The following is a 7,656-nucleotide window of genomic DNA, read 5'->3' on the forward strand; positions in this document are numbered from 1 at the left end:
AGTTTGTAATATAATAACTCTAGATAATAATCATATTGTTATGTATCTACATAAATTGGCGGAGCTTTGGACATATCAATGTCCATTCTTCGGAAAGAATATTAAAAATATCCTCCCCACTAACTCTCTACCAAAACGTTAATTTCGTTATTTAAACTAAGGATTTATTTATTAATGGAAATATTGTAAAAGTTTTAATCAATATGAATATTAAAGAGAAAAAAAACAGAAAATTGATAGAGTAAAATAATTATATAGGTAGATAAGATCAAATAAATAAAATGAAGTAGGCTGAAAGTAGATCAGGGTTATCGACTTTCAGTAATAAACAGCATTATGCAGTGGATAATTGAAATAACATGAGTTATATAATATATATATATATATATATATATACAATTCGTTCTATAACATGGTTTAAAGGTTTGTATTTGTGGGATGGGTGGGGGATGGATGTCATGTGATCGTTCTAGGGCCGGACAGTTTCAGTCATTTGTTCCAAAAGATGTTTTTTTAAAGTTAGGATGAAGCTCGCTCGGCTCTCGATGGACCTGATAGAAACAGGAAGTGCATTCCATGCACGACAGGCACTGACTAAGAAGGATTTTGTGAAAATAGTAGTTCGATGATTGGGTATCCTTAAAGTACTTTCTCCGGTTCTAGTATGTGAAGCATCTATCCTCCTACCTTCAGAGACAAATTTGAAATCATCTTTAAAATAGTTCGGATTACCGTATATCAAGATATCTCTAACAAGCTTGACTATTCGAAAAAGCCTCTGATCGGGAAGCTTTAATGTTGAACTAGCAATGTGGGCTGGGGTGATATGATCATGGCGTTGGAGAGAGTAGACGAAACGTAGACAATAATTTTGGCAACGCTGTAGTTTATCATTCAGAGTGACTTGCATATCGTTAAGAACAGAATTACAATACATTAAATGTGGGAAGATGAGAGATTGAACCAATAATAATTTAATGTTTCTAGGGAGGATATCGTGCATTTTCTTCAATGCATGCATGGCTGAGAATACCTTTTTACAAGTTTTGTTCACTTGTTCTGACCAGTCAAGAGTATTATTCATAATAATGCCTAAATTCTTAACTGAGCTATAGTAAGGAATGTCATTACCGTCTACACTAATTTTGTGAATCGATTCAAGGTCAATATTGTTTATAAGACGAGAATATCCAATTATAATGGGTTGTGTTTTGATGGGATTAAGCTTAAGGCCATTTTTCTTTGTCCATTCCACTATCGAATTGATATCCTGATTCATTATTTCAACTGTTTCATTAATTTTTGTTATGGGACAGCTTAAATAGATTTGAAGGTCGTCTGCATAAGTATGGAAACTGGAGAATTTGATAATGGAAGAAAGGTCATTAGCATACAAAGTGAAGAGGAGAGGGCCTAAAATTGAACCTTGTGGTACTCCATGCATAACGTTTTTCCAAGTTGACTTTTTGTCACCGACAGATACACATTGTTTCCTACCTAATAGATAGGATTTAAACCAAACTAACGAGTTGTGACTGAAACCAAGAATAGCCAACTTATTCAGAAGGACTGTATGATCAACAGTATCGAATGCTTTAGAAAAATCAAATAGGGTGAGGATGGTGCATTTTCTTTGGTCCATAGCTAACCTTATATCATCAGTGACACGAAGCAGAGCTGTCTCAGTTGAATGGAATTTTCTAAAGCCTGATTGAAAGTTATGAAGCTTACTATTGTTGTCTAGAAATTTTACAACTTGAGCATGAATGAGTCTTTCTAGCACTTTGGACAATGCAGGTAAAATACTGATTGGTCTAAAATCCTCAACTTTATTGGGTGATGGAACTTTATTTAGAGGGCGAACCAGAGCAAACTTCCAGTTTTCAGGGAAAATGCCTTCTTCAAGTGACTTGTTGAAAATGTATGTAATGGTTGGTAAAACAGCAAATAACATCTTCTTGATAAATTAATAGGAATTTTGTCTACACCCGTAGCATTACTATGAATACGTTGAATTGCTCTGAGAGTGTCTTCTTCTGAGATTGGATGGAAATGAAATTGATCAGTGATTGGTAAATCTAAGTTTGTAACCTGCTCTTCAAGATCATCGATGTGATTAGCAATGACAACTTCGTCGCATTGGTTAGAGTGTGAAACGAAATGGTCATTTATATTATTCAATGGTAAGTCAATTTGTGGATTCGATTTCTGTTTGCCAAGCCCGAATTCTTTTATTCCCTGCCAAAGTGATTTAGAGTCTTGTCTATTGTTTGTCATAAACGAATTCAAGTACCTAATCTTTGAGTTCCGTAATTCCTGTTTAACCCTATTTCTAAGGCTCCTATACTCCATCAAACTGTCCAAGTCAAATGTCTTTTTAAATTTTCTATGTGCTTTGTCTCTACGTCCCATCATCTTAAGTATGTCTTCAGTCATCCACGGTACTCGTCGTTTTCTATTAATCCTCCTTGTCACATAAGGTGCATGTTTGTCATACAAAGTCAAAGTCCAATTCTCGAAAGTCTTGACCATGTCATCAACTGAGGGTAATGCTTCAATTTGATGCCATGGAGTCTGAGCCACATCAGTCAGGAAGGCGGCTTCATCAAAGTTTTTGAAGTCTCTATAAGTGATAATTTTCTGTTCTGGCTTGGGTATCTTATGGGAAAGTACACAGTAGATCAAATCATGTCTAGAAATAGCTGGGACTGAGATTTGGCCTGCTTGAACAACCTCATTGGGATCACTAACAATGAGAAGGTCAATGAGTGTGTCTGATTCATTAGTATGATGAGTTGAATCGAGAGGTAAAATAGTCATGTTTAGGCATTGGAAAATTGTAGTCAGTTGAAAGTAGTCAAAGTTACGATTTGTCATGTTCAAGTCGGTGTTCATATCCCCCATAACTAGTATACGGTTATAACAAGGCATAAGAGAAAGCAAGGCACTTTCGAAATCTGTGAAATGACCTATTTTTGGTGGGCGATAACAGATACCAACGAGTAATTTATCAGTACTAGATAAGGATAATTCAAGTAGCATAAACTCTGGTCTGGAACAATACTCTTGTTTAGATGTGATTAAAACTTTTGTTTTGATACCTTCTTTCACATAAATTGCTACACCCCCACAAGCTTTATTTAATCTATCATTCCGGAAAAGATTATATCCAGGCAATGCAACAAAATTTGATGAAATACTAGGCTTCAAAAATGATTCGGAAATTCCGATTATATTGAAGTCCTGAAAACGGAAGATTGCTCTGAGTTCATCAATGTGGCAACTGAGTGATTGTACGTTAAGGTGAGCAGCCTTGAAAAGTTTTTTGAAAGAGTGGAGCTTATTTGCTAGAAACATACCTGCGTCATTATTACTATTATTGAAATAATCATACCTACTTGAGGGCGAGCGAGCTGACGTGTCAGTGAGAGGCATCATGGAAGCAGCAGACCAATCGTGAACCGACCTCAGAACGACACATGACGGGGAAAATGGGGATGAAACTGATAAAACTTAACCTAAATGAAAAAGTCTCTTGATTCGAGTGCATTCAGCATGCCTTGACAGTTCGGCTCCCTTCACTATAGTTCAAAAAAATAGTTCACCTAGCACTAGTTCAAAAAAAATTCACTAAACACAATAAGATGTAGATGTGTGGAGTTCCGGTGATGAATAATCCTAATGGTGAATAAGATGAAGATTGAGGAAGAACTGGTAGTGGGAGATCTGGTCCAAGTGGAGATAGAGCGAGTAGGTATCCAGTAGTGGAAGAATCGGGTCCAAGTGGGGGTAAGCGAGAAGGAATCCAGTAGTGGAAGATCGAGTCCAAGTGGAGACAGAGAGAGATGGAATCCAGTGGTGGAAAATCGAGTCCAAGTGGAGATAGAGAGAGATGGAATCCAGTAGTGGAAGATCGTGTTCATGGTGGAGATAGAGCGAAATGGGATCCAGTAAAAACTGAAAAAGAGTTTTTCAGAGGGATTTTCATGTTTCAGAGGGAAACATGTAGTTTTGAACGAGTTTGCTAATGATAATATGTTTGATGTACTATGTTTGAATGAACACTGGTGCCAGGAAGACGAAATTCATTTCCATAAATTAGATGATTTCCAACTTCTGAATAGCTTCAACAGGAAACAACATATTCATGGTGGTGTGGCAATTTATATTAATAAAGCATTGGTGGATAAATGTAGCAGATTAGATTTAGTTTCTTTTTGTAGTGAGCTTCACTTTGAGACATCAGCTGTCTATTTAAGAGAATTAAAAATTGTTGTAATAACTCTTTATCGATCACCCAACGGTGATTCACAAATATTTTTAGAAAAACTAGAAGATATGTTCCATTTTTTCCTAAATCCTAGATGGAAAAATCACAGTATAATTGTAGGTGGAGATACTAATGCGGCTTTTGATGTTACGAGAGACACACGCACTTCTAAAGAATTAAAAAATCTGTTAAGAAAATTCAATTATAATTTTACAAACTGTAAGGCAACTAGAAAGGATGCCTGTCTTGACAATATATTTACAAATGTAGATAGGAATATAATTTGCTTGGATGTAACTTCTTTTGCTTTTTCGGATCATGACTCAGTTTGGTTGAAAATGAATAGAGCTAGCTCAATGTTACCACCAGTGAGTGTGGAGAGCCCAAGTTTGTCATCACAAGACCAATGACAAAAAATAAATTTCTCAATTTTAAAAATGCTCTCAAAAGTTATGACTGGAAAAGGTTGCTCAATAATAATAAACATTGCTCAGCTGATGTAGTCTTTGATAAATTTTTTAATGTTGTATTGAATCTATTCGAATCTAATATTCCTATGCATAAGTCTAAAGCCAATTCTCGTGTGCATAATGTTAAAAATAATAATGCATGGTATACTACTCAACTTGCAGCTATGAAAAATAAATTAGAATTGCATTCCTATATGTATAGAATTTATGGAACAGATGAGTTGAAATCTAGGTTCTTGACATCCAGAAGAAATTATAAGTTCGCTGTAAATAATGCTAAGAAAGAGCATAACTTGTTAAATATTCAATCTTCAAACAATAAATGTAAGGCAGCATGGAATGTAATAAATTCTGTTGCCAACAGTAAACATAAGGAGTCCATAAGAATATCTCCAGATGAATTTAATAATTTCTGTATACAATCTGTTAGTGAAATATGTGATAGTATTATAAGGCCAAGTGAGACGGCAATGGAGCTTTTAACTCGGTATGGTAACAGTCAAACTCGACAGGAAAATCTCATCTTCAAGGAGGTTAGCCAAGAAACAATTTTGAATATAGTTAAAAATTTGAAATCTTCAGACAGTTTGGATATCTATGGTCTCTCTAGTAATATGCTTAAAAATATTATTGATTGTTTAGCGTTTCCTCTTACTTATTGCATAAACAGGTGTTTGATTGAAGGTGTATTTCCAAGAGTACTAAAATTGTCGAGAGTAGTTCCTATCTATAAAAAGGGAGACAAAAATAGTGCATCTAGTTACCGTCCAATATCCCTCACTCCGATTTTATCGAAAGTCTTAGAATCTATTATCCATAGCCAAGTCTGTAATTACTTAAAAGAACATAATATACTCTCAGATGCACAGTTTGGATTCAGAAAGGGTAAATCAACTATCCATGCAATTGATGACATAATGAAGCAGGTGCTTAGGGCTTTTGAAGAGAGAAATTATGCTCAGGCTACCCTATGTGACCTCAGTCGAGCATTCGATTGCGTGGATCATGATGTGCTTCTGAGTAAGCTGGTTTATTATGGGATTATTGAAAGAAAGGTTGGGAACATTTTCGAGTCATTCCTTAGCGACCGCAGACAAATAGTATGCATTGGCAAAGAAAAATCTCAGACAAATGAAATAAAGCGTGGCGTGCCACAGGGGTCAGTTTTGGGGCCTTTATTGTTTATTTTAATGATAAATGATTTGCCACTCTGTGTGAATACCCATTCCATACTGTATGCGGACGATGCAACATTTTTCAATGTTCGCACAAACTTTAATGACCTTCAAGCTGTTGCTGAGAACACTTTATCACAAGTTTCAATTTGGTTCAGAGCTAATGGTTTTTTGCTAAACGAGAGTAAGACCCAAGAAAATCTTTTTAGTTTGAGAAAATCACCTGTGGAGAACAATTTGGATACTGGTAGTGTAAAATTTTTGGGTATTTTTGTTGATGGCAAATTGACATGGGAGCCACATATTAGATATGTCAGTGTTAAACTGTCCAGAGTTGTCTACTTATTGAGAAACTTGATGAACTACGTCCCCAAGTCATATGTGAGGTCTGCATATTTTGCGTTCTTCCAGAGTATTATTTCATATGGGCTTCTATTCTGGGGATATAGCGCACACGTGCAGGATCTTCTATTAATTCAGAAAAAAGTTATCAGGATTATTACAAACTCTGACAGATTGGCTCACTGCAAACCCTTATTTGTTGAAACAAGAATATTGACCATAATAAACCTTTACATATTTACTGTTCTCATATACACAAAAAACAACCTGTCTAAACATCATCTAAGAAGTAATATACACTCTCATAATACTAGGAGAAATAGACATATCGATGCACCTTTCTGTAGACTGGGTAAGTCACAGAATAGTTATGTTTTAATTGGAGTGAAAATGTTTAATAAATTGCCACATGATCTAATAGATGCACCATTCCAAGTGTTCAGGAATAAGGTATATAGTTGGTTGATTAAAAACCCATTTTATTCAGTAAATGAATTTTTAGACGTAAGAGATCCTATTCTATGAAATAGAATATTTTAAACCTGATTAGGGAAACCTAAACCACGTTTTTAATAGTTATAATGCATAGTTTATGATATTACTGTTGTGATTAAGTTAAGTCTGTATGTTATGACTAAGTTGTTCATGTTGACTGTTGACTATCATATGACTGTAATATTACTTGGAGTATATTATTATTAGGTTTATTCGCCATCAGATTGTATTTTTTGTTTGTATTGCTACTCTTAAATAGAAATAAAAATAGAAATCCAAGTACCCTTTTCTAAAATTGTTTACATACGAGATGTATGTTTTGGCTATGATGCCATTATCAAGTAAAGGGCTTGATCAATTACTTGGTAATGACATCATAGCCGAAAAATGTCGTAATTAAACAATTTAAAAGAAGGGTACTTAAATTTTTATTTTTATTTCTACTTAGAGTATAATATTGTGTGACGTGTATTTTTTCACATACTTCACCTATTTCTGCTTCTGACGGCACTTATATTATATTTTTTTTGCAGGAAATCTATTTTGCTGCAAGATCTCAATAGAGTCATGGTTATTCTGGAGATTGTCGTAGCCGATGAAGTGAAGAAATTCTATGGATTTGGGGAAACTAAGAAGCACGCCAAGAGGGCTGCAGCAAAGATGGCCTTGAGATTTTTACGGTCAGAGTAGGGTGTCCCAAAAACCTTGAAAATAATGTACTTATTCAAAATAAGTAGACTTCTTGAAGATAAAATACTAATGATGGGGTATCCTAGAAGTGGTACGTCTTGAAAGACGTAGTACTAAAAAAGACTAAAAAAGAAAAATAGATAACTATGCACTTGTTCTCTATTTTTCCTTTTTTTAACTCATTATTTCATGAGTCTTTTTTCTTTTTTCACTA

Source organism: Nilaparvata lugens, chromosome Y (assembly GCF_014356525.2).
Source record: "Nilaparvata lugens isolate BPH chromosome Y, ASM1435652v1, whole genome shotgun sequence".
Classification (NCBI taxonomy): domain Eukaryota; kingdom Metazoa; phylum Arthropoda; class Insecta; order Hemiptera; family Delphacidae; genus Nilaparvata; species Nilaparvata lugens.